At 37.7% G+C, this 27920-nt stretch overlaps 2 long non-coding RNA genes across 5 annotated transcripts; one reads left to right on the forward strand and one right to left on the reverse strand.

The window, feature by feature from the left end:
• The first annotated feature begins 3896 nt into the window (after positions 1-3896).
• LOC139190752 (uncharacterized) lies at positions 3897-4938 on the forward strand. 2 transcript variants are annotated; one of them, XR_011575120.1, is made up of 3 exons: positions 3897-4065; positions 4162-4397; positions 4510-4938. It is a non-coding gene; the product is annotated as an uncharacterized lncRNA (long non-coding RNA). The 2 variants fall into 2 exon arrangements; XR_011575121.1 differs by having other exon boundaries at positions 3936-4065; positions 4670-4938.
• A 17508-nt stretch (positions 4939-22446) lies between these two features.
• On the reverse strand, positions 22447-24133 carry LOC103454646 (uncharacterized). 3 transcript variants are annotated; one of them, XR_532037.4, is made up of 5 exons: positions 24001-24133; positions 23712-23805; positions 23161-23204; positions 22927-23000; positions 22447-22770 (listed from the first exon to the last, which is right to left on the reverse strand). It is a non-coding gene; the product is annotated as an uncharacterized lncRNA (long non-coding RNA). The 3 variants fall into 3 exon arrangements; XR_011574983.1 differs by having other exon boundaries at positions 24047-24087; XR_532036.4 differs by lacking the exon at positions 24001-24133 and having other exon boundaries at positions 23712-23985.
• Positions 24134-27920: the final 3787 nt, after the last annotated feature.

Here is a 27920-nt window from a genome sequence, read left to right on the forward strand (position 1 = left end):
TGCTCCTTTACGTACCCAGAGACGAAGAGAGGACGGTTGTGAGGCTTGGATCCTAGCAGCAAGTCTTCGTCGGTGAAGTGGATTGTGTCCTCGGCAGCACAACATGTGGCACATTCATGTGGCCGAAGCCTCAAGCCTTCGTTCTTGCTTTCTTGCACTTCGTGGTCATTTGGACTTGCTAAAACCGCTGCCAGTGCCCTTCGTATCTTCTTTGGCAATTGTAGCGCTTCCTCGATGCTAAAGTGTGTTGGCAGACCTTCTTCAGGTGTAAGAGTATTTTCTCCCTCAGTGGCGACAACTTTGCCTTTTGAGGGTTCTTCCATTTCTACTTTGACCATGTGACATGCAGCGATAGTGCAATGTTGGAAGAAGTCCTCCGGGAAGTACTCATGCAAGGAGACGGGAATGCGTGGCTTTTGCTCCGCAAGTTCCCCAGCATATATTGGCTTAGCAGCTTTTATGTTTCTTTTAGGCTTCCTATTGCTGCGGCGGCAGTGCTTTTTCCCTTGTTCCCCCTTTGGCTTTATAGCTTGTGGTCTCGGTTTCCTCGTCTTCTTATAGGTCACCAATGTCCATCCTTTGTCATCGTCAGTAAGTGCATCTTGGTTGCTTGCCCCCAGTGACGGTGGTGCAGAAGGTGCCGTGTGGTTTGAGTATTGCCGAGCATGGTCAGGCATTTCTTGAAGAGGCACGGGACCAAAGGATCCGAACACGACCGTAGTGGTGTGCGTTGCAACTGTGTCTTCTAGGTCGAGCTCAATCCGCCCTTGTTGTGCCACCTTCATGATAAGTTCTTTTAGGATGAAACACTTGCCCACATGATGACCCACGATACGATGGTACTTGCAGTACTTGGGATCATTGATGCGATTCATCTCTTCAGGGCGTTTGCATTCATCTCTTCAGGGCGTTTGCATTCGGGTAACTCAATCATCTTTTTCTCGAGCAGGTCATCCAGCATTGCGTCCATGTCGGAGTCTGGAAAAGGGTATACCTTCTGCTCCAGTTCCCTCAAGGTGTTTTTGTACCTATCTTGGGTGTGGGAAGGCTCACTTCTTTTTATCTCCTTTGCTTTGTTATTGAAGAAGATTTTGACGGGTGCGGACAAGGTCTTGATAGGGGTGGTATTGGTGGTAAAAGCTTCCTTGGTGGGCTTTTTCCCATGATTGTCTGCTCTTGAAGTAAACACCTTATCCCTTTTGAAATGAGTGATTGGCTCCTTCTTTCCATGGTGGGCAATGCTCAGCTCCATGTTGTGGGCACGGATGGCTAATTCTTCAAAAGTCCGTGGTTTGATACCTTGAAGGATGTATTGTAAACCCCATTGCATGCCCTGGATGCACATCTCGATTGAAGAAATCTCGGAGAGCCTGTCCTTACAGTCGAGGCTTAGATTACGCCATCGGTTGATGTAGTCCATGACTGGTTCTTCCTTCCATTGCTTCATGCTCGTCAGCTCTAGCATGCTCATAGTGCGGCGGGTACTGTAGAAGCAGTTGAGGAATTCCCTTTCCAACTGTTCCCAGCTGTTGATGGACTCGGGCTCCAGGTCCGTGTACCACTCAAAGGCGTTTCCTTTTAACGAGCGCACAAACTGCTTGGCGAGGTAATCTCCCTCTGTCCCTGCATTGTTGCAGGTTTCGACGAAATGTGCGACATGTTGCTTCGGGTTTCCCTTTCCGTCAAATTACATGAACTTCGGTGGTTGATAGCCCCTCGACATCCTTAAGGCGTCGATCTTCCTGGAGTAAGGCTTCGAGTACAACGTGGAGGCATGAGAGCTCCCTTCGTACTGTGCCTTGATGGTGTTGGTGATCATCTCTTGCAGCTGCTAGATAGAAAGAGATCCCATGAGTGCCGTTGCTTGGTCTGGCTCCGACTTCACATCGATTTTCTTCACCGGAGGCTCCTCTTCTCTGCCAGCTCCTCCCTTTAGTGGATCATCCTCTGGGTTGGGTTTCTCGCCGTCCTGCACTTCTAGTCGGTTGACTAGTGCTGCAATTTGCAAGTTTTTTTCTTCCACAGTTCGGGTTAGCCTTGTGATTGCTTCATTCATTTGAGCCAGCTGCTCATCGATTGAAGTTGCTTTAGTGGTCATGACTTGCATGGCTGAACTGCTGCTTGAATCGGCATCAGAGAGCATGGATTCGGAGTATTTCCTTGGGCTTTCCCCCCTTGGTGCCCTTAGTGAGGCTAAGTTGATCACAGGCTCGTGCTTTGGGTGCTCTTGTTCCCTTGGCAGAGTTGATGCAGAGGTGAAAGAGGCGGCAGAAGTAGCTCTTGTCTTGCTTCGAGTCGTAATGCCCAAAGTGACACCACTTGTGACGAGGATGCTCTTGTTCTTTGCGCCGGTTGCGGGAACAGTTTGAGCCTTCCTTGATGCCATTAATTTTGGAAGTGTGCTTAAATATCTTGAACGGAGAAAGAGATGAGAGGTAAAGATGGTCCCACTGGGCGTGCCAAATTTGTGAACACGAAAATTTCCTGAAAGGAAAGAGACAAGAACAACGTGCACAAAATAATATTTGTATTTGATGATTTTGGGTTACAATCTCTCTTAAATTTGATCCTCTGATTCGATCTCCGTAAGGTGTTGATTTGTGGATGTGCGATTGATCCAAAGGGTCGTTGGGCTTGATCTAAGGATGAACGTTCTTCAAGGGCCGTGGGCTTGATCTTGAAGGTGGATTTGAGCGGATCTTCAAGGAGCCGTTGGGGCTTGATCTTGAGGATGAGTGTTTCTTCAAGGGCCGTTGAGGCTTGATCTTGAATAACGGTGATGAACGGATCTTCAAGGGGTTTTTGGGCTTGATCTTTGAAGAACAGTGATGAACGGATCTTCAAGGGCTTTTGGGGTTTGATCTTAAATTGGTGGAAGTTCTTCAAGGGCCTTTGGGGCTTGATCTTGAATTGGTGGAAGTTCTTCAAAGGGCCGTCAGGGCTTGATCTTGGAAGAACGATGAACGAAGAACGAAGAACGAATAACGAAGAAGGCTTTCTTGATTCTTCGGGATGAACGGATGATGAACGATGAACACTTTCTTCAAGGGCCATCGGGGCTTGATCTTGAATTGGTGGAAGTTCTTCAAGGACCTTTAGGGCTTGATCTTGAATTGGTGGAAATTCTTCAAAGGGGCCGTTGGGGCTTAATCTTGAAGGTGGATGATTGTTGATCCAAGGGCCGTCGGGACTTGATCTTGGAGGAACGATGAACGAAGAACGAAGAAGGCTTTCTTGATTCTTCGGGATTTGGATGCTTGAGAGCTTCGGAGTTTCAGAGCTTCAGAGATTCAAGGTGTAATATGAATTAGTCCCCTGAAATGAATGAAATTGGCTTCTATTTATAGAATTTTCCAAGGCCTAATTTTGAATATAATATCCCAGATGAAATAAGTCGTTTCTGCCAGGTGTTGACACGTGTCCTGTTTGATGACTTTTCCAACTTATTTCGATTTTTTGTTTAGACACACGCTACGTGTAAAATTTATGTAATACATGAGCGTTGAAACTTTGATTTATCGGTCAACATTTATTTACCGAAATTTCGATGTCTACAGATCCGTTCCTAAATTTGTTGTAATTTCTACCTTGAATTTGTAGATTTACCAAAGAAGCCCATGGTGGGCTATAAGTAGAGGCTTATGTGTACTTTTGAGCTCATTTCATATTTTATCTCCTTTCTTACATATCCTTGTAGTATTCGTTACCAAGGCAAACCGTACAAGAATAGGACTTGTAACGAAGAGGTACCGCTCGTTTTAAGTTCGAGGGAAAAATATAATTTTATTTCACATAGGTTTGACTGAATTTCTCTAGAATTTGGAGTCTGCACGTGAACTCCGGTTATTGTTTCTTATTTAGGAAAATATCTAAATTGTCATTTTGTTAGGTGTTATCCTATTTGTAGTAACCCTATTTTTGTAGAGAAATATCCACCGGCAAACACTCTTCTCTAAAATCAACACAACTGTACCTTTCAAACTCCCAAACTCCCAGAGAAAGCCGAGGGCCCTAAACCCAGTTGAGTTCAACTTTCCGACGAGCCCCGCCGTTTTTCCGATGAAGGTAAGACTCCTAACGACCTCAGATCGTTTAATCTCATTGAGTAGTACAAGATTCGTGTTCTAGATGTTGAAGTTGGCGAGCTTTTGACACATGTAGCAAAGGAAGAAGCTCTCTGCAGAACTCTGGCGAAAGCTGAAGAGAAACCCGACGAGTTTCCGACTTGTTCTTGTCGATTTTGGACGGGATCTTGACCACCAGATAACTTTCCAACGTCCCTAGGCTCAGTTTCGAGCAAACTCATGCTCAAATCTAAGGGGGTACGAGACTTCCAAATTTGAGCGGAGATTTCCCAACCTTTTCGAGATTTTTAACCACTTTTTGGCCAAACTAAGGTAATATTTGGATTATACGCCCTCAAATTAGGCTAGGTTGTGAATTTCGTGAATTTTAGATGAGTTTTTGGAGTTCATCGATTTTTGGAATTTTTTCGACCAAATTTCCCAGAATCTGGCGAGCCAGACAGCGGACGACGATGACGTTGGGACAAACTCCCCAAAGAAAAAGATAGCATATTCCATCAATCTGATGAATATTCCTAATGGCATCAGGTATTCTGATACTTATTCCATTAACATTGACTGAATATTCTGCCCGGCTTGTGCAGGCTCGTGATTGTGTACGACCAGCTCGTGACCGCACGCGGCGATGCGTGACAGCTCCAGCCGTCACGTGGCAAATCAGGCCGGTGTGTGGCAGTGCGTGAGCCTTGTTTTAACACTTTCAACCGCCGATTTGAGCAAACAAAGGGATTTTCAAGTCTTTTCCTTTGTATTTATGAACTTTGGGTAGTTTAATAATTAGTATAATAATTTTCAATATAGGAGAAACTTACCTTGAGAATTATAGAGGCTAAGCAAGTCAAGACAGGTATGACATGATTACATTGGGTTTTATTTTCAAGCACTTATATATACATACACACGAAGCCTTTAAGGGAAGGGATCCTATTTTTCAAAAAAAATGGGAACATTCTTTTGACCATTAGATCTGACTTTAATGAAATTATGTGGTTGAGATTCTGTGGTCTGTAATTTAATCTTAACAACAGAATTTCATAAGTCAAATTTAATGGTCAAGAGAGTGTTCTCATTTTTCTTGAAAAATGGGGATCTCTTTCCTTAAAGGGCCTATGTGTGTGTGTGTATATATATATATATATATATATAACCCTCTTTGTGAAAAGACTATTTAGTCTTCTATCACAACAAAAAAGTTAAGGGTAGTAACGTAATTTTACAAAATAAAATTTTGTTTTTTTGTTTAAACCTCACCTATAAGTGATTGTAACATTTCTAATTTTAAAAAATTAAAAATAAATGTCATCCCTCTTTTCCTACTCTCATGTTCTCTCTCTTCCTCACTCTTTCAATTTTAAAAACAAAAATAAAAAATTTCACATACTTTGTGTGGGCATATACTACACACACACACACAAACTCTTTTAAGGAGAGGGATCCCCATTTCAGCCAAAAAAATGTGGATGATGTGGGCTGCCGTCCAATCTCTTTGAATGGGATTGTGCAGGTGGGACTTAACCATGCTTTATTGCTTTCTTTTCCATTCCCTTTTTTTTTTATGAGGAAATTGTAGCAATGATCTCTCAACTTTAACTCAATTGGAGTAATGATCTCTCAACTAAAAATTCATGACCATTGGTCTCTTAACTCATTAAAACGTGTAGTTTTGGTCATTTTCGTCAACTTTGTTAAAACTTATGTCAAAATGAGTCACGTGTCATGCACTTGAGGCTGAATCAAGAGGCAAATTTAGAAAATTAGATGAAAAAAAAAATAATAGCAATGATCCCTCAACTTTAACCAAATTATAGCAATGGTCTCTCAATTTTAACTCAATTATAGCAATGATCCCTCAACTTTAACTCAATTGTAGCAATGGTTCTTCCAACATGAGTCATTTTGACCGAATTCTGATGGAGTTAACAAAAAGAACTATAGCTGCATAATTTGGTGAGTTAAGAGACTAATTGTCATGAATTTTTAATTGAATGACCATTACTTGATGTGGTAGAAACTAATACACAAATTAAATCCTATAAATTATGCAATCGTAGTATGAGTAAATATGGATCGTTCTATTCCGATGATTAGAAGGGATGCTAATCAACACAAATTAAACTTATAAAACTAAAAACTAAGTTAAACTAACATCAAAACAATGAAGAGGAAGATTTTGGACGAATTTAATTAAAATTAAAGTAAATGGCAGCAAATAAATTAAGTTGTGAATGAAATATGGGTGAGAGGATAGCTAGAAGATTCTTTTCCACACATGAAACATATGTTTACAAATCGATTTCCAGTTATTCTTCCTATAAACCATGAATGACAATGCCCCAAATTAATTGTGAATAACACTAATTAACTCTGAGATTTTCCTAAGTTCATTGAATTGGACTTAGCGACGCAACCAAATTATTCTTCTTGAGTTCCGTAACTATGAAAAGCATGATAGAGATACATCTCAAAGATCATTAAGTTCTGTGAAAATCATAAGTATTGACAAAGCATTTGTAACTACGAAAAGCATGATACTCTTACCAGGAATTTACTTAACTCAGTCATGACTAGTGACTTTTACTACTTACAAATATAAGTTCATAACGATTAGATGAAATTCCCTTATATTCTAGCATCAAATCCCTGCATGCAAACTAAGTATGCATCCTTAATAAACATACAAGAATAAGTTTTCTATAAAGCAGATAAGTAAATCACATTCATGTTTTATGAAACAATAACTGGATGTAATCAATTTATATAAAACATATAATCATGGCTTCGAATTCACCTCTAGCTAAAAATAAACTTAGTTACACATGTTCATCATAATTGAAAAGCAATTTAAAAAAAAACATTGAAACTAAATAAGAGTAGAAAGAACTCTGAAAACTCCAATGGTTGAATGACAATATGCGGCACAATCTCTCTCTGGATGCAGGCTGCGGCACAATCTCTCTCTCCCTTCCTTCCTGATATTTGCGGCAACAATGTGTATATATATAGGGCGAAGGGCATGGCTAAACCCTAGGGAGAAAAGGATTAGGCTATTTGAATTATTTTAGGACTTCTAGAATCAGATAGGAAGTGTTGGAATGTGATAAGGACTCCTCTTTGCAACTAGAGATAAGGTAAGGTAAGACTGGATAAAATAGGATAAGATAAGATTATATAAGATGAGGTTCCTCTCCAACTAGGATTCCTCTTTCTTGTGCAATTCCTTGTCTTCCAAGTCTCAACTTTAATTCCTCCATATTTTAGCACATATCTAGCACCATTTAAACACAAAAAACGTCCATCCCATAAACTATCCATTCATGCTATCCAATCCAAGTCCAAAACTGCTCCAAATTGCTCAATTTTGCCATTTATTGCCATCTTTACCAACTGGACCTACAATAATACGAAAATAACATAAAATATCAAAATAAATGGAAATGAACGAAGTAAATGCAAAGAAATAAGATAACAAAGTCGCATAAATATGCTCCTATCATTGCTCCAATTGGGTTCAAATTAAAGGATCACTGCTATAATTTTCTTTTTTTTTTTCGCCCCTTTCTCTGCCTCTCTCAAAGGAGACGCGTAGCAAAGCCATTGAGAGAGGTTCAATCGAACCCCAATCCTCTCATCATTTTGATGATTCTAGACAATCTGGAGAATGAGTTTAAGAATTTGGGTTTTTATTTTCAAGCAGTACTTTTCTGGAGCATGGATTTATTGATTTGTGAATACTCATTGGTTCAAATTGTAAATCTCAATTTCTAGATTTTTTTTTTCCTCCGGTTGTATTTAGATAAGATAATCAACATCTTTTTCATGATGTAGAGACCCCAAATCCTTTAACCCATACTGAACTCGCAAGAAAACCTCAAATCTTTTGTCTCTTTTTTTCTTTTAACATTCGTGTTCAAGGATTTGAGGGTTTTGTATTTTTTTTTTATTCAAGATACTTTTCTGGAAAATGGGTTTTGTGATTTGGGTCTCCACGTACTTGATTAAAATATAGGTATAGGTCTATTGGAATAAGTCAACATTTAGGAGAAAAGGAATGTAAATATTTTGTAATTATTAGAGTCATGTTTTAGGAAGAATGTTGACACACCCCGACCTGAATCAGGGCATGCTGGCCGTCACATGAGGGTGACGTAACCATGTGCACAGTACGGAAGCAATAGAGAGATAAGGAATTACGAATAAATAAAAACCAAATCAACTAGAGTACTAGATAAGATAAGGTGCAAGTGCGAGATTAAATGTGAAATACACAATCAGAGCATAACTTGCCTAAGTGCAGTCCGACTGGATAAGTACTAATTACACAACACCTAAAGGTGATCCTACATTTGAGATGTTCTGTCAGAACCATCGTCGAATTCCCCGTGAGCCACCAAAACACTTATACCTAAAACCTGGAGGGGTGCAAAATAGAAAGTGTTAGTGGGCAAAAACAAAGTTTTTCAAAATCATTTCATTTCTCAAAAGTTCCCTCGCCGTAAAACCTGTATAATTTCCCAGAAAAATAATGATAATAATAATAATAATAAATGATGTATCAGAAATCATACTCAAGATGAAAGTCCATTGAAGTATACGATGCCAAAGTATCTCAATGCAATGCCATAAGTAATCCAGACAAAATATATCAATGCTAGATATCGCATCAGCCGAATCCCTCTAACTCAATCTGTACGGCTGAGTCTATAGCTCATAACCAATCTCAACTATATCAAATCCTGCACACAAGTCGGAACCACCTAAAGTGGTCTGTACGACAAGACTAGGTGTAAAATAAACATGCTCTAGTGCTACGATCACGTGAAGACTGTGCGAATGATCGTGGGTCACCTACGAGTCGAAACCACCTATAGTGGTCTGTACGACAAGCCTGTGCACCTAACTTGGATCCAAGGTGAGCATATGGTGCGGGAGGTGAACATCACGTGAAGGACCGTGCCCTAACTCTTGGCGGGAGCACTAACACCGGGTGCAGGTTTATGAGCTCTCAATACATCACATCATATCTCGCATAATTGAAGTAATCTCATATCTTTAATTTATGAACTTACTTGACACTTACATGTGCGTCCGCATCACCAATCATAAATATATGCAACTAATAATGCATAAATAAAATAGGCAGATACTTTGCATGACATTTCAAAACGTATAATCATTCAAATTCATTTGCTGGGAAAAATCTCAAGTATATAGGTATATACGGAAAACCAAAAGCCCACTCACTGATATGTCGAAGGGTCGTAGCCCCCGAGCCTTGATTGATGGTGCTCGTCTTCAGGATAGGTCTCACCTATATGCGAAATAACTGAATCAACATTATTTAAAGCATATATACAAAACTAGGAAATAACTTCTCATACAATGCTCAAATGGGGTATTTGAATATACCACCATAACCTACTCAACCTCAGGAACATCCTTAAATTTTTAGAAAAAAATTTCATGACCCCACGCGCCCTCACGCGCCGGCCAAGGCACGGCCAGATGCGCGGCCCACGCGCAGGCACATGCCTGACACATCAAACGAATTCCCTAACGGCGTTAGGGAATATTCCGTTAAAAATCAGAATATGTCGTTATGTTTAGCTGACGGCGTCAGAATATTCCGTCAACTTTAACGGAATATTCTCCTCCTTCTTCCTTGGTTTGCCGGAGTCCAGTGCCGGTCATCACTGTGATCGCCGGAAACTGGAAAAATTTTAAAACTTCATATCTTCTTCGATTTTCAACCAAAATTCATGAATTTTGTACCAAAATGAAGCTTAAGATGAGAAGAACATATTCAAACAACTTTGGGGACCTAAAACCAATGGAAAGTTGCCTGAAAAACCTTCGATATTTCGGCCAAACCTGCAACTCGCTAAACCTGGGCTTCCCGACGTCCAAATCACTTCAAAATTACTCCCCGAGCTTCGTGAAGATGTTATAAGGCTCTCTATAACCTTAAAACTCCTTGAAAACTTCATGATTACGAGTGCATGAATAGTACTCAAAATCTGAGGTTCTGGGTTCTCGGGTTTTACGAGTTCTCACGTCGAACTAAAGGTATGGATGTGTTCTTGGGCTCACAAGGAACACAAAAACAACCTCCTCGACGTCGATCCGTGGTTTGAGAGCTAAGTTCAAAGAGTGACCGTACAACTTGTACGGACAATGGATGGAAGTCGAGAGCAGGAGAGAGAGAGAGAGAGAGAGAGAGAGAGAGAGTCAACGGGATAGGTATGGGTGTGTGAGTGTGTGAGTGTGTGTGGTCCAGTTTGCAGCCAACCAAAAACAAAAGAAAATAAAACCTAAATCCTAAATAGTTCCAAAAGTCTAGGAAAATTAGGAATTGGACCACAACAAAAAACATATCATACATAAAACATCTCAACGTCCAAGGGTATTCTAGACAATTCACACCATCGAAAAATTTATTTCATGACGGGTTGTGACAAATGTTGTGTCCTTTATTTTTGTTTCCTTTTGTAACAAGGATTATATGTACCGTTGATTCAGAATTATGGAATACAGGAAAATTAAGTAGTAAAATTCTATTTGGCATCAGAGCCAAGTTTGTCGTAACCTTAGAAACTGTAAAACAATATTTTCTTCCGCTGCTATGTTCGGTCGACTTTTTCCTGCGTTGCTTGTTGCAGAAATCGATCAGGCCGTGTATATTGGATTTGCAGCAGTGTGATCTTGCTGCTGCCGTGTGTAGTGTTTTGCTTCTGCAATTGTGCACTATGTATAATTCTACTGGTGGTGTCGTGAATTGATCTTTGTCGTGCAATGGGTATTGCTGGTCTTGTTGGATTGCAGCATACGGGTGGTTTTTTTTTTTTTTTTTGCATATGAGATTTTCTTTTGGACTGCTAATTATTGCTAGATTGTCCTTTGGTGGAGTTAGTTTTGTTGTGCCATGTGTATTACCTACCATTGCTACTGCTAATTATCGTAAAAGTTGACTAAAATTGTTGTTCTACAAGTGTCATGGATTGTTGTTCGTATTAGTGGATTGTCGCTGTTGCGGTCATAAAAAATTAAAAAATTAAAAAAAAAGAAAGAGAAATGGGTGCTGCTTGCTTGTTCTTGCAGCTTGTGGTTCCGTAATTAGTGGGTTGTTGTGATTGCCATGTACCTGTGATTGTCCTTTTTTACTTGTTATTACAACGACCAATACCAGTTGGATTTTAGATTTCGGTGTAACGGATCATATGATGTATGATAGAACTTTGTTTCAGTCGATGAAAGATCCTTATAGAAAGATCCTTATAGAAAGTGTGTGGCAACTGCCAATGGTACTACTGATGTTCTTGTTGGAGCGGGAATAGTGTATCTTACACCTCTCTTCCCTTACATAATTGTTTATTGGTTCCGTTATTGTCCTATCACTTATTGTCTATACCTCAAGTCATTGAACAATTGGATTGTGTTGTATTAATGTATCCTTCATTTTGCTTGCTTCAGGATATTCAGACGAAGGAGATCATTGTGCGTGGCACTAAGAGAGAGGGGCTATATTATGTGGATGACGTAGTTCCTGGAAGAGCTAATTTGGTTCATGCGTCATGTAATAGTAATCTGCAGAAGGTGTTGTTATTGCATCGTCGTTTAGGGCATGCATCATTTGGTTATTTGAAACATATATTACCTGATTTGTTCAGTGGTATTGAAAACTCGGAATTGAAATGTAAGGTATGTATTTTAGCCAAAAGTCATCGTGCTTCATTCCCTCCAAGTATGAATAAAAGATCTTCTCCGTTTGCGCTAGTACACTCTGATATGTGGGGGCCTTCCCCTGTTAGTACTACTTCAGGAATTAGGTGGTTTGTTACTTTAGTGGATGATTGCACTCGTATGACGTGGCTGTATGTGTTGAAAAATCAAAGTGAGGTTTGTGATGTGTTTCGTCTATTTCAACAGATGATTAAAACTCAATATTCCTCTGATATTAAAGTTTTACGTTCTGACAATGGTTGAGAGTACATAAATTATGAGTTATCCCGGTTTCTACAAGATCGTGGAATTATTCATCAAACTACATGTCCGCATACTCCGCAACAAAATGGGGTTGATGAAAGAAAAAATCATCATATCTTGGAAACTGCTCATGCCTTGCTTATTGGTGCTTTCGTGCCTAAACAATTTTGGCCTGAAGCCGTTACCTATGTCGTGTATGTGATTAACTATATGCCATCCCAGGTTGTGGACCTTCGTACACCTCTCCAAGTGTTGACAGAATTTGTTCTCATAGTGTCCATTAATACTTTCACTCGTCGTGTGTTTGGATGTGTAGCCTATGTTCATATTCACAAGATTCATCGTAGTAAATTAGATCCATGTGCTCTCCGGTGTGTCTTTCATAAAAAGGGTATAAGAGCTACCACCCTGAAACTTGCCACATGTATGTGACCATGGATGTTACTTTCTCAGAATCTGAGTATTTTTATGCTTCAATTCCATCACCTTCCGATCACTAGGGGGAGAATACTAGTGGTGATCTTGGGTGGTTGGAGATACCAGACAATGTAATATGTAGCTCAGGGGGAGTGTGTGTTGAAAACAAAAATTGTGAAGGCTCTCGGCAAGACACTGCTGAGAATGAAGACAGTAAGGGTTCTCTGCAACAGCCTGCCAAAAATTGGACTAGTGTTCAGTTGCCTAACACAGAAACAATTGATGATTCTTGCTAACAATCTACCAAGTAATAGTGCCACCCAATGTGTCTTCTCTGAATATTCCTGAGGTAAGTACAACTGATGCTCATGTAACTAATCCGGATAATATTATGAGTATGTATAAGTTGTTGTCAAGGAAAAATCATGGTGTTCCTCCTAACAGGTTTTCTCCTGAGGAAAAAATGAAGTATCCAATAGCTAATTATGTGTTATGCTCGAACCTTGCACTAGAACATCAAGCCTGGGTAAATAATGTGGAAGCAATCCAAGCACCAACCTGAGTTGAGAAGGCCTTAAAGGATCCTAAATGGGTTGCTGCAATGGATGAGGAAATGATGGCACTACATAAGAATGATACATGGGAGGTAACAGAGCTACCTAAAGGAAAGAAACCGGTTGGGTGTAGATGGGTCTTTACGATTAAATACAAGGCAGATGGATCGGTAGACAGGTATAAAGCGAGGTTAGTAGCAAAGGGTTATACTCAAACTTAGGGTGTTGATTATCAGGAGACTTTTTCTCCAGTAGTGAAGATGAATACAGTATGAGTTTTGATTTCTTTAGCTGCAAATTTGAATTGGCCACTGAAACAATTTGGTGTGAAAAATGCTTTTCTTCATGGGCACTTGGAAGAAGAAGTATATATGGATTTTCCTCCAGGGTACAATGTCGGAGGGAAAACAGGAGTATGCAGGTTGCGAAAGTCAGTCTACAAACTTAAGCAATCACCTCGGGCATGGTTTGGTAGATTTACTCAAGTTATGAGGAGGATTGGGTATTATCAAAGTCACTCGGATCATACATTATTTGTGAAATGGGGAAGTGGTAAAGTGACAACCTTAATTATTTATGTGGATGACTTGATAATAACAGGTGATGATACAGAAGAGATGATGAAGCTAGAACAAAACCTTGCCGCTGAGTTCAAGATGAAGAATTTTGGAGATGTGAAATATTTTCTTGGCATGGAAGTTGCTCGATCATCTAAATGTATTTTCTTGTCTTAATGTAAATATGCTATGGATTTATTAAAGGAAACATGCATGCTGGATGTAAGCCTGTGGACACTTCTATCGTAGAGAAACATTATTTGGGGATTTATCCAGATTAGGAACCGGTTGACAGAGGTAGATATCAAAGACTAGTGGGGAGGTTGATTTATGTGTTTCACACTCGTCCAAATATTGCCTATGTCGTAAGTGTGGTTAGTCAGTTTATGCACACTCACCAAGTATGGATCATATGGTGGTAGTAATGAGAATCTTGGCATATTTGAAGTCTGCTCCAGGTAAAGGAATTTTGTATGAATGTCATGGACATATGAGGATTGAGGGATTTACTGATGCTGATTGGGTAGGTGATGTGACTGATAGAAGATCCACATATGGGTATTTTACATTTGTTGGAGGTAATTTGGTTACGTGGCGGAGCAAGAAGCAGAATGTGATATCACAGTCTTCTGTCGAAGCTGAGTATAGGGGTATGGCACATGGTGTGTGTGAGATTCTTTGGCTACGAAAGTTACTTTGGAGTCTTGGTTTTAAACAGAAGGAGGCAATGAAATTGTATTGTGATAATAAGTTTTCTAGAGAAATAGCCAAAAATCCAGTACATCATGACAAGACTAAGCATCTTGAGGTTGATAAACATTTTATCAAAGAAAAGCTAGAGAAGAAGATGAAGGAATAATTTGTGAAAATAAGTTCATTTTAGCATCTATGCATGCAATTAACAATTAAAGACGGAATAATGCTTGTATGCACTTATAAACGAAACTTTACCCATGAAATTCAATGGCTAGTAGTTGTGGTGAACCAAGACTCAACTCAAATCTTAAAGAAAAGAGTTGAGAAACTTTTATACCTTTGAAACACCTCTTTGCTTGGCAAAGGATATTCACTTATGTGAGGGCCTTCTTTCCTTAGTCTCCTTGCTCCTTGGCTCCAGGGATGTGGATGGAGGAACTTTACTTCTTGGCTTCATGACTTCTTGGATATGATGAAGGAATGGATTCTCCAAGTTCCCAAGAAAGGGAACCTCTAAGTTTCCACACCAAGGAGAGCATTGAGAAAGAAATGAGTGACCTAAGAAGAAATGGATGCTAGTCCATTCTTCCTAGGGTGGTCGGCCTCCTAAGAAAAGAGAGAGCCTTTTTGTGTTTTTCTCTTTTCTCTCTAGAAAACCCTTATGAGGGAATGAGTTATAATTTCCTTTCTATAGCCACTTACATTGAGTGGCATAATTGAAATTAAAACCAATTCTCCCTCACACTCTCTGTGCCAGGCCATGTGGGTTCATTGGGCTTTCATGCCCTTTGTGTTTTTAAGTTGTCATACAACTTGAGTTATTGGACTTGACATTCGAAGCTCATTGGGCCTTGAGGCCCAAAACTAACCGGATGTCTAAAACAAACTTATTCGTTTGATTAATTAACATATTAATTAATCATAGCCATAAATAATTAAACCATTTAATTACCCTTACTCATCTCTGTTGTTTCTTCAATCTCTACCTTAGTGCACGATCCATTAGGTTCCTTTTAGCGAGGCAGTGGGTGATTAGAACTCTTCAAATCGATTGTGAATTGAACCTTACTTTTCAATTCCCCCTTTAGTGATTATTCACCTTTAGGGCTTCCACAAACCATGAGTGACACATAGCAGTATGTCATGGCTACCCAACCTAATAAAAAGAGGTGGATAACTTATTCAATTTGGGATTACAATGCAATACGGTCTTTCTCTAATACAATACTCTTGACCACATTGTTTGATTTGATAGTTTATTCATGTCTACTATCCAATGAGATTCTCTTATTTATATGATTACCTTGAATGTGATTTGAAACGAATTTTTAAATCTCATTCATACTTTGACCAGAGATTCTTAATCATATCATAGAGTATTCTCCCTCAAACGGTTTGAAGGTTAGAGATCCCTTGTTGTGCATTCACTTGCCTCCATGACTAAGTGGCTTAACCCCAACTATGCCATGGACACCCTTTGACAGAGTGACTTTGACATAGTCAAAGATCAAGGATCTAACCATAAGACAACTATGATGCCTCAGGTCAAATGACTACTTTGCATTATCCCAACCATGAGTTTTCATGTGACATGAGTATAAGAACTCCTTGTTGATCGCGTTCAGTGGACTCATTCTCTATTGAGCACCTACATGCTTGTCTTGGTGTCAGTCACACCAATGACTTGAGACCAGCCACTCTCTCTAAGAGAAGACATAGCACGTACTGATCTTAATGGATTGTCAATGCCCAATTAGCAATCATATGATTAGGAACGTTTAGGATATGTATACGAAAGATGGTGGTCTCATGAATCTAACTTATTTAGATCACATTCTCCCAATTACATATTCGTTGGACTTATCGTTTAAGCATATAACATTTATATGAGACAACTTTAAACAATAATCTTTGCCCCTTATATTAAAATATATTAGTTTAACATGTGAAATGCCTGTAAAGTATCATCCTATGATTGACTTTAGGGCACATTTCCAATAGAAGATTGTGTCAATACCGTTTGTGAATTCAAAAGAACAACTTGTAGATATCCTTACCTATGCCGTGTGTAGTAGAAGATTCAGTGATTCACTTGTCCAGTTAGGCATGAGTAATATCTATGCTCCAACATGAGGGGGAGTATTGGAATAAGTCAATATTTAGGAGAAAAGGAATGTAAATACTTTGTAATTATTAGTCATGTTTTAGGAAGGATATTGTGTCCTTTATTTTTGTTTCCTTTTGTAACAAGGATTGTATGTACCTATTATTCAGAATTATGTAATTAGGAAAATTAAGCCTTAAAATTCTATTAGGTCACTACTACACTCATCTAGATTCAGACCCCAATTTTCTTTCTAGAAAGATTCAGACCCCAATTTTCTTTTCTAGAAAGATTCAGACCCCAAATCTTTTTTTAAAGATTTAGACCCCCATTGGTTTCTACCTTTCAAATTTGCAAAGAATACAAAAAAGGATCTCTGATATTTTATGCTCATATTGGGTCTACTGATGTCTGAAACTATGGTCGTAATGGAGAAATGGTGCTTCAACATGAAGCTTTGTTTGTATTTGATGCGAAAATTATCTTAACACACAAATTTAACCCTCTTTTATCAATTGTAGTAAAGAATGTAAGTAGGGATCGTTCTGGACCGGGGATTAGGAGGGCTTGCTAATAACCTCTAAACTGACTCAAAAACATAAAACTAAACTTAAAAATACTTAACAAGACTCACAAGACTCAAAGCAAATTTAAAATACTCAAAACAGCTTAAAACAACTCAATAAACTTAAACTAGACACTAGGAATGACTTTGGACGAAAATTGACCTTTACTTGAATCAAAACATTTAAAAACACAAATTAAAACAGATTCTAACTAATTAGACACACTAAAGTAAAGGGGGATTGAGTTTTGGACGAAGTTGAAACAAACAAACAAGTATGAAAAACTAGACAAATTGTAAAACAAATTTGAGAAATAAGATGATGGATGGGATAGCTAGAGGCTTTTTCTCCACACATGATATGTATGCAAACAACTTGATTTCCAGTTACTACTTCATTGAATTATGAACAACAATGCTCCAAATTAACCATGACATCACTAGTTAACTCTCAGATTTTCCTTGTTTTATTGGATTGGATGACATCATTCGACAACCCAAAACATTCTTCTAAAGCTCCCTACATGACATCATAATAGAGATACAATCAAAGATCATTACGTTTAATGAAAATCATAAGCATTGACAAAGCACTTGCAACTATGACATCATGTCACTCATGCTAGGAATTGAACTTAACGCAATCGTTTATAAGCGACCTTCACTACATGTGAATATAAGTTTGTAACGATTATTTAAAGTAATTTATTTTATGCAAATGTTGTAATGAGCATAAGCTCACCTTTACTTTGAAGTACTTCTTTCTTGCTTTATATGATATGCATGAAAATGAAGTAGTTGGGTCCAACGCCCCTAAGACAACACGCCTTAATGTGATTAAACGCGTAACTAAAATCAATCTCCATCCCTAGACCGAGATTCAACACAAGGCTCATGTTGAATCTAAACCAAGGTTCATAATCATCCTAAGGCCCTAAGGCAACTATATAGTCCATCTAATGAATGCAAAATTTTATGTTAGTAGTATCATATACTCTTGCTTTAAAAACCGTTTTATAAGTATAGTGGGAGTATTATATACAACTAAAACAATCATATGGACCAATAGTTGTAATAGGACCAAAATTGTTTTAATAGAGATTAAAATGTATGATTATATGTGATGAGACCTAAAACCCTCAACCAAACCATTATTAAGTTGATAAGCGTGAGAGTGCTTAGAACACTCTTTCGTAGGCCTTCCACCGTGGTGGGATCCAATCGTTTATGACTTGTACACCGGCTTCACCCTATCATGGGGGAGTACAAAGTGCATGCTTATACTCAGGAGGAATCCATACACATATGATGAGGTTGATGTAAGCAAAGAGGATGGCCAATATCATATCATTGTGAGGCTATTCTTGAACCCCTTCATGAACTAAGCATGGTGGGAATGACTTAACTAAGTGCAATGGAGCCAATATCATATCATTGTGAGGTTACATTCTCTAGAGGCCAAATAAGATGGGTACTTGCATTAGTTGCAAATGAGTAAGCGTACTCTCTCATTATTATTAATGCTAGCCAATATCATATCATTGTGAGGTGGGCTTGGTAATAGTGAGCCTCCCATAACCTACTAGGAGTTTCATCCAAAACTCTCGAATTCCAATGAGGGATATGGAATTTGCCAAAAATAGTGGGTGGTGCTATTTGATTTAAAGACCCGAATCAAATGGCTTAAAATCAATCAATTTATATTCGTTATGTATTTGTTTACCAATATATTTGCAAACGCTATCCAACACTTGACAAATAAAAACCGAAAGTTTAGTTTCCGGACTTGGTACTACAAAACCATAGATTATCTTTAATGGCTTGTAAATGTACATAAGTAGTCTCTTCCTCACAATCTTCCTATTGATAATGTATCATTAGAAGAATATGTTAGAAAAGGTCTATCATAAAAAGGACAACACTTTTAATGTCATAATTCTTCACTTACAAATCGTTGTATGAAGAAATAAGAGTTGCTTTGAACAACCCTTAGTCAATGCAAACACTAGTGCTTGTTTCTTTGTTAAATGAACAAAGAACTTGAGAAGAGAGCACAAAGGCATGGACACTTAATGTGCCATGATTCTTCACTTACAAATTGTTGTATGAAGAAATGAGAGTTGCCTTGTACAACTCTTGAAGGTTTGTAATTATGTTTAGAACATAATGGTTGGTTGACAAAAATAGTCCATTAACATGGACTTATGATGATTTTGAATCATTGAGTGTTGAAGTGATAAACCACTTAACGAGACGGAAACTAGGCAAGGACTTCACCTTTATGTCCCTATCCTAATGGTTCACTAAGTTTATTGTAAACTATGTAGTGAACAATAAACACATGCTCTCCAAAATGTTTGATGTGTATAACACAATTGAAATAAGTTTCAAGAGAGATAGTGGGAGTTTAGGGACCATGATTATTGTAGTCAAAGGAGAAGTCAAATGAAGAAGATAAAATTAATTCCAAGGGAACAAACTTTCTTTATGAAAGGATGGACATTGGAAGGGGTATTTGCAAGAAATGTTTGCAAGTGTCAAGAACACACCTTTCGAAGGTGTTGTAAATTGTTCTTGAAAAGTTCAAAACAGTTGGTTCTTCTACTTGAATGCTTGATTCCGTATTAGTAACTATGTTTTACAATCGTTGTAAAAGTGTGGCTAATAAGAAGTAGAAGATTAATGAGAGAAGAGAAAGTACTTCACATTCGAAACGTGAATCAAATGTAGATCTCTGCGAAAGCAGATGGTACTTACTTCCTCATATGAACTACCAAAGAAATTGGAAAAACCAAAGATTGTCTTTATATTCCAATTTTAAGGAACTAAATTCCGTCACTATGTGAAATGGATAAATGTTTTGTTTGACAAAACAAAGTTCTTTATTAATCAATGATTGGATTATGGTAATCTAATTAATTATCTCTATAGTAGAGATAATATGGTAGTCTTAACTGTTTAGAAAATAATGATGCTTAAAACCCAAAACGTTGCAAGGTAGTGACTAATCCCAACTAAAGTTGTGATACCTCTAAAACCTAAATTACGAGTTGGTCATAGATGGACGCTTTGGATCGTTAGATCCGGATCCAATACCTTCTTGTTAAAATTGTATAGAGGCGAAATGTTCGAATCTTTATTCTTTTGGAAAGAAGAAAGAATCACAAAGTTGTTGAGGTTAATTCACTTAGATGTTAGTGGCACTTGTCCACAAACATAATACTACTCATGTTATATGACATTCACCGAAGATCACTCTCGGTTGGACTATAGTTTATTTTGAATAAACACAAGTTCGAATACTTTGCAAAAGGTTTCAAAGAATTCAAGAAATGTAAGTTGATGAGTAAGATGTCTAAAGTATTTACCTCCTTAGATTTGATCCAAGATAAGGTAACACTTTAGAACAGTTTCCTTGAAAGATATCAAGGAAATAAGCATCATAAGATAATGTATTTCTCCATTAGGAGAAGAATGAACTCGAATAAGATTTAGTTCGTTAGATGTTATCTGTTACCCATATATAGGATATATACTTCTAAAACAATATGATTGTAAATTAGAAGATCTTCCAATATTTTCATGACTCCATAAGATGTAGTTGGAAAGAAAGACAAATCTTAAAACATGTTAAGATTTGGGGTTGTGTGCTTATAAGCAATATTTGTTTGATAACAATCTTGTAGGATATCCTTAAATTAACTTTTGGATATCGCTTCTATAAACCAACTAACAAATGTTGTTTTGTTGGGTAGTTCATTGTAATCCTACAATGTGATTTGCCTAAAAGCAAATGAACGAGAGATAGAACTCAAAGAATAGGTTCTTTGAGAGACAAGAAAGTAATCAACAAATATAACAACCTAGTTCCTATACCTCAAGCTCCAAGGTAGTCGATAAGGATTTATAAACCGTCTCAGTTGAATGGTTTTGAACTTTATGACTATGACATAGAGTTGCACCTCTTAATTCGAAAGAACTAAGAATGAAAATCCTTATGACTACATTCTGAACTAGTCTCAAGTCATTTGGTGTTGGACACTGAGACAAACACATAGGTGCTCGAAAAGGTAATCGAGTACACTGAACGTCGATCAAAAGAGAGTTCAAACATACATGTTATGTATGAACTCTAAAGTTGCAATATGCAAAGTAGTCCTTTGACCTGAGGCATCATAGATGTCTAATGGTTAGGTCCTTGATCTTTGATCATGTCAACGGCATTCCTTCGGATTGTCCACGGCATTGTTGGGGTCAAGCTATCTAGTCATGTAGGCATATGAATGCACAACAAGGGATCTCTAACCTTCCATGGTGGAAGGAGAATACTCTAAGATATGATTCTAAAGTCTTTGGCCAAAGCATATGAATATGACTTAGGAAGTTTGTTCCGAATCATATTCAAAGGAATCATATAGGAAAGTATCACATTGGATAGTAGACATGAAACAAACTATCACTTAAACAATGTGATTAAGAGTATTGTATTAGAGAAGGACCGTATTGCATTGTAGTTGTAACTGGATAGGTTCTCCAACCAATTCTACTTAGCTTGTGTAACCATGATATACTGCTAGGTGTCACTCATGGTTTGTGGAAGCCCTGAAGATTAGCAAACACTAATCTTAAGGGAGAATTGAAATGTGGTTTCAATTCACAATCGATCGTTAAGAGTAACATCGCCCACTGCCTCGCTAATTGGAACCTAATGGATCGCACACCACATAAGGATGTTAGTGAAGAAATTATATGAAATGGATAAGCAATTAAATGGTTTAATTGAAGAATGGTCAAGATTAATTAATTAGTTAATTAATTATACGAAAGGTTCGTATTGGGCTTTTAAGTTAGTTTGGGCTTCGGGGTCCAAAATTGTTTTGGTCCACTAGACCCATTATGTTTAAGTTGTATGACAACTAAAACAAATATGGGTATTTAGCCCAATAACAAAAGGAGGCCGGCCATGTCAAGGGTAGTGGGAATTTATGCTTAATTGCAAGTTTGCCACTAACCTAAGAGATGAAGTATAAAGTCATCTTTATAGCTTTGTTTCTCATTAGGGTTTTCTAATAGAAATTGGGTGAAACATTTTCTCTCATTTTCTACATAGAGGCCGGTCACTTAGAGGATTTTTACTAGCATCTAAAATCTCTCTAAGTCATCCAATTCATCTTCACAAGATACAACCTTGGTGAAGAAACTTAGAGACATCAAGCTTTTGGTGTTTTGGAGAACAAATCCTTTTTCCTCAAATCATCAAAGGAGCACTAAAGGGAGGAAAACACAAGGAGGATTCAAAGAGCTTGGCGGTGACTTGAAGGCCCTCCACTTGGGTGAATCCCTTGTGTAAACAAGGATGAGCTTCAAGGGTAAAGAATCATTAAATCTTTACTTCTCTTTAATGTTGTTAAAGAGTTTATTTTGGTTCACCATATACTAGGCTTTGAAAGTCATGGGTTTTATGAATTGTTTTTGGATGCATGCCTACTTTAAAGTGTTAATAGCTTGCATGTGTATTCAAATGTTCATACTTGTTCTTAGCTAGGACAAAATTTTTCCTTCAAATGTCTCTTGGGACCATATCATACGCTTTTTCCAAATCTATAAAGACCATGTGTAAATCCTTTTTCCCCTCTCTATATCTTTCCATCAATCTTCATAAGAGATAGATTGCCTCCATAGTTAAGCGTCCTGACATGAATCCGAATTGGTTGTCCGAAACCCGTGTCTCTTGCCTTAATCTATGCTCAATGACTCTCCCAGAGCTTCATTGTATGACTCATGCAGAAACTGAATTTGGTTTGGGTCGGACCTTGAAATATAAACCACAAAAACAAATTGAAATAATTAAATTCCAAATCCAATCTCATAATTCTGCAATAGAGAAGAAATTATCAGAGATCTTAATGTAGATTTTTCGTTTTGTGTGGTTAAGAACACTGCGCACAAATGGGAGCAAAATGTGCACCTGATCGGTTTGTATTGCCCTATCCAGTGCATTCTATCTTATGCTGGCCCCTTAATAGCTGAAACCACGACTTCCTAAAGCCAAAAACAAAACAAAATTAAACAGCATGTTGGGAATCCGAAGCTACAAACAAAACCCCCAAAATCACAAAAACAAAATTTAAACAAAAAACCCATTCATAAATTAAAATTTACACTCCTAAATACTTAATATTCAAAGCAGAGAATTACTCACAGCCTCGAGAGCGATTTCCAATCATCACCGACAGCTTTATCGACCTATTCAAATTGATCAAAAGTCAGAACAAATATAATATAAAAACGTTGCAAACCAGCTTAATTCAAAAGCAGCTTAATCCAAGAGCAGCTTAATCTGCAACAGTTTTTTTATTTTTTGAGAAGAGCTTAATCTGCAACAATTGAATAAAGAAACAGAATTTACGGTGATATAATGGATTCCAGAACCGATCTTAATGAAACGGAAATGGACTTTATTTGGATACAGACTTGGGTGAGTATGAGAAGAAAGTCATTGAGATCCTAGAAGATTGCTTGGTATCCGATTATAATTAAAAAATTACAAAGAAGAAGAGAGAAATAAAATTAAAAAATTAAATATATATGCACCACACAGAGATTGGATAAACATTTGACGATGAAATTTTGAGTAATTAATCCTTGAAATCAATTAGGGTTTCATCAAATTTTGAGTAATTAATCCTTGAAATGAAGCTAATAATCTAAATTAAACAGAAGTTGAAAAGAAATTCGTGAAAGGGAACAAACCTTGATCCATTTGCCTTGCACCAGAGACATGGCTGGAGAACTCTCAGTCACTGTGGAAACTCAGTTTTGGTGGGTTTCTCAAATGCTTGGAGATCTGTTCGTACACACATATAAGATATCAAGCAAAGGAGGAAGAAGAAGTAGCAGCAGCAGCAGAACCAGGAGAAACAGAGGCAGACGAAGCCGATTGAAAGTTAGAAACATAGCAAAGGAAATGAAGCAGAAGAAAAGGAAGGTAACCCAATTGAGCTCGACTATTCCAATAACCGATTGAAAGTTAGAAACATACCAAAGTTGTCGGGCATTTTTTTATGATAATATTATTATAAAATTACCCTTGCATTATTTTATGCATTCTTCTTTGCTGCTTTTGACTTTTTTTTGCTGAGGATCCTAATGATTTTTGTCGAAGCCATGACCCCAAATTTGGGCTCTGGCTTTATATATAAGAGATAACTAGTCTAGCTAGTTATTATTAGATTATAGTTATATTGTTGCTTTTATATGTACTATTGGCTTTGTATTTTGGTATACAATTTGAAAGGGGTATGCTTATAGTGAAGGAAGATTTTGTGAAAACATGTTCATTTAAGCAACATCAATAAGCATGCAATTAACAATTAAAGGCGGAATCATGCTTGCATGCACTTAAAAACAAAACATTAACCATGAAATTCAAAGCCTAGTAGATTGGTGAACCAAAACTCAACTCAAAACAAAGTGAGTTGAAATTTATACCTTTGTAGATTCCTCTTTGCATAAGCAAAGGCTAATCACCCAAAGAGAGGGCCTTCATTCCTTGCATCTTAAATCTATGGATTTGGATGGATGAATAGGTTTCTCCAAGTTCCTAAAATAGGGAACCTCTAAGTCTCTTCACCAAGGAGAGATTGGAGAAGAAATGAGTGACCTTGGAGTAGTGGGATTGCAAGATGCACCCCCAAGGTGGCCGGCCTCTTTAGAGAGAAATGGAGAGACATGTTCTTTCCAATTTTCTCAAAAAAAAACCCTAATGAATTTTAGGCTATAAAGTCATATTTATACATTTATTCATTTGAGTGGCAAACTTGTAAATAAGTCCAAGTTCACTACCCTTAGCATCATGGCCGGCCCTAGGGTATTTTTGGGCTAATTAGGCCTTTGTGAATCATTATTCATTAAGTTGTCATACAACTTAAGTCAATGGGCTTGACGTTCGAAGCCCATTGGGCCTTAATGTCCAAAACTATCCCGAGGTCTTTAACGAACTTATTCGTTTGATTAATTAACATATTAATTAATCCTTGCCATAAATAAATGATTAAACCATTTAATCATTCTTACTCATCTCCATTGTTTCTTCAATCTCCACCTTACACGGTGTGCGATCCATTAGGTTCCTTTTAGCGAGGCAGTGGGCGATTAAAACCATTTTATATCGATTGTGAATTGAAACTTACTTTCAATTCTCCCTTTAGTGATTACACACGTTTAGGGCTTCCACAAACCATGAGTGACACCTTGCAGCATATCATGGTTACCCAAGCTAATCAGAAGAGGTAGAGAAAACCTATTCAGTTTGGGATTACAAATGCAATACGGTCTTTCTCTAATACAATACTCTTGACCACATTGTTTGGTTTGATAGCTCATTTATTCATGTCTACTATGCAATGTGATTCGTGTGCTTATATGATTACCTTGAATGTGATTTAGAACGACTTTTCTAAATCTCATTCATACTCTGGCCAGAGATTCTAAATCATATCATAGAGTATTCTCCCTCAAACAGTTTGAAGGTTAGAGATCCCTTGTTGCGCATTCACTTGCCTCCATGGCTAAGTGGCTTAACCCCAACGATGTCATGGACACCCCGATGGGGTGACTTTGACATAATCAAAGATCAAGGACTTAACCACAAGACAACTGTGATGCCTCAGGTCAAAGGACTACTTTGCATTATCCCAACCATGAGTTCTCATGTGACATGAGTATGAGAACTCTTCGTTGATCGCGTTCAGTGAACTCATTCTCTACTGAGCACCTACGTACTTGTCTTGATGTCACACACACCAATGACTCGAGACTAGTCACTCTCCCTGAGAGAAGACATAGCACGTACCGATCTTGACGGACTGTCAATGCCCAATTGGCAATCCTATGATCAGGAATATTTAGGATGTGTCTACGAAAGAATGGTCTCATGAATCTAACTTCATTAGATTACATTCTCCCAATCACATATTCCTTGGACTTTATCGTTTAAGCATATAACATTTATATGAGACGGCTCAAACAATAATCTTTGCCCTTTATATTAAACTAGATTAGTTCAACATGTGAAATGTCCGTAAAGCATCATCACATGATTGGTTTTAGGGCACATTTCCAACATATAGTAGTTTATTACAATTATATCTAAAGTATATTGGTTAGTAATATCATGGCTGGTATAGATACCAATAGTTGACAGATCCAATTTGGGGTGATTACCATTCGATTAAGTACTTCGCCTTTATACGTATCATGTTGTTTGCTTAAATGGTAGAATGATGTCCCATTAAACATAAATATCTATATGCATGCCTATACTGAAACCAAAATCAAGTTGATGATTCATGCTCTAAAGCTATATGTACATGTCTCGTATGCCTAGACAAGCTATGCAAAGAAAGCATACAGTTTTTAGTAGTTATTACATGTATGTAGTCATGTCTTGTAGTAGTGATAGGAGTTTATTGAACTGGTGAACTACTATTGACTTGATCCCGTCTTATGATACATAGGCAGTCTAACACAAAGGTTAGATGCAACCACATGATAAAAGAAAATTTACTACTATTGACACAATGATTCGTGTTTTATTTATGTCTCGGAGGCGCGGCATGAAGGGTAAAAGGGTATGTAGTGACGTCATGTGTCTATCTTGGACTATCTCGGAATCAAGGTGTGACAGTAATCGTGTAAATCCTATCATATCTAGGGTATCATTATTGGATTCTATCATATCTCTTAGGCTAGATATTATTCTATTGGAGTTGTAATCTTATTAGGGTAAGGAATTTACCTTCCCTACTATTATAAATAAAGGCACAATGGGGTGGCATAACACACACCTCACAATTACACATCTCTCTCTTTTCTCTTGTTGTTGCCGCACACCCTCTTTCTATCCTTTATATTGTTGAGTAAATTAGTCCTACAACAAATTTATGATTTTGCACTAATTTTGTTAAACTTTCATCTAAAATTATTAAGACAACATGTAGAACTTCAATTAGCCCAAAAAGATTGTCATTCAATCCTTGTTATTTATTGAATTTATTAATCACTACATAAATTCCCTCTTATTTGTTCTGTAACAACCCGTCCCCAATTATTAAGATTTTTATGATTTAAAAAAGTGAATTTACGAAAATGCCCTTCGAGACAAAGTGTTGACATTTGTTGACTGCCGTGTCGTGTCACGTAAGGTTCATTTTCTTGGCGTATCCTCGTAGTACTTGTCGCTACGAACGCGTGGACGTGAACGGATCGTGATTTGGAGTTATAACGAAAGAGATATTAACGAATGAAGTCTAGGGCAAAATTGTAAATTGATTTATTTCCAGAATGCTCCAGATTTTTTGAGCAAAATCTGGTGGAGCCACGTGTGTGGCCCAAATTAAAAGAAAGAAAGATGGTCGGTGGAGATGGAGGATAAAGGAGGAAAAGAGGGAGGAATGATGTGGTAAAAACTAACACACAAATTAAACCCTTTTTAGACAGTTGTAGTATGAGCAAGTAGGGATCGTTCTAGGCTGGAGATTAGGAGGGATGCTAATCTACACAAATTTAACTCAAAAATACAAAACTAGACTCCAATGACTCAAAACTGACCAGACTGACTCCAAACAGCACAAAACAAACAAATTGACTCAAAACAGGAACTAAAGGGTGATTTGGACGAATTCTAAACTTAACTTGACTCAAAATACTAACGGGGGACATGTTTGAATGAAATTTAAACTAAAACTAAGTAACTTGCAGAAAACAAACTAATTGATACGAAATTGGGGTGAATGAAGGGGGTGAAAGACTAGCTAGATGATTCTTCTCCATACATAAACCATATGCATACAAATCGATTTCCAGTTATTATTCCTATAAACCATGAATAACAATGCCCCAAATTAATTGAGAACTGCACAAATTAACTCTCAGATTTTCTTAAGGTCATTGAATTGGACT

This window comes from Malus domestica, chromosome 13, assembly GCF_042453785.1.
Source record: "Malus domestica chromosome 13, GDT2T_hap1".
Classification (NCBI taxonomy): Eukaryota; Viridiplantae; Streptophyta; class Magnoliopsida; order Rosales; family Rosaceae; genus Malus; species Malus domestica.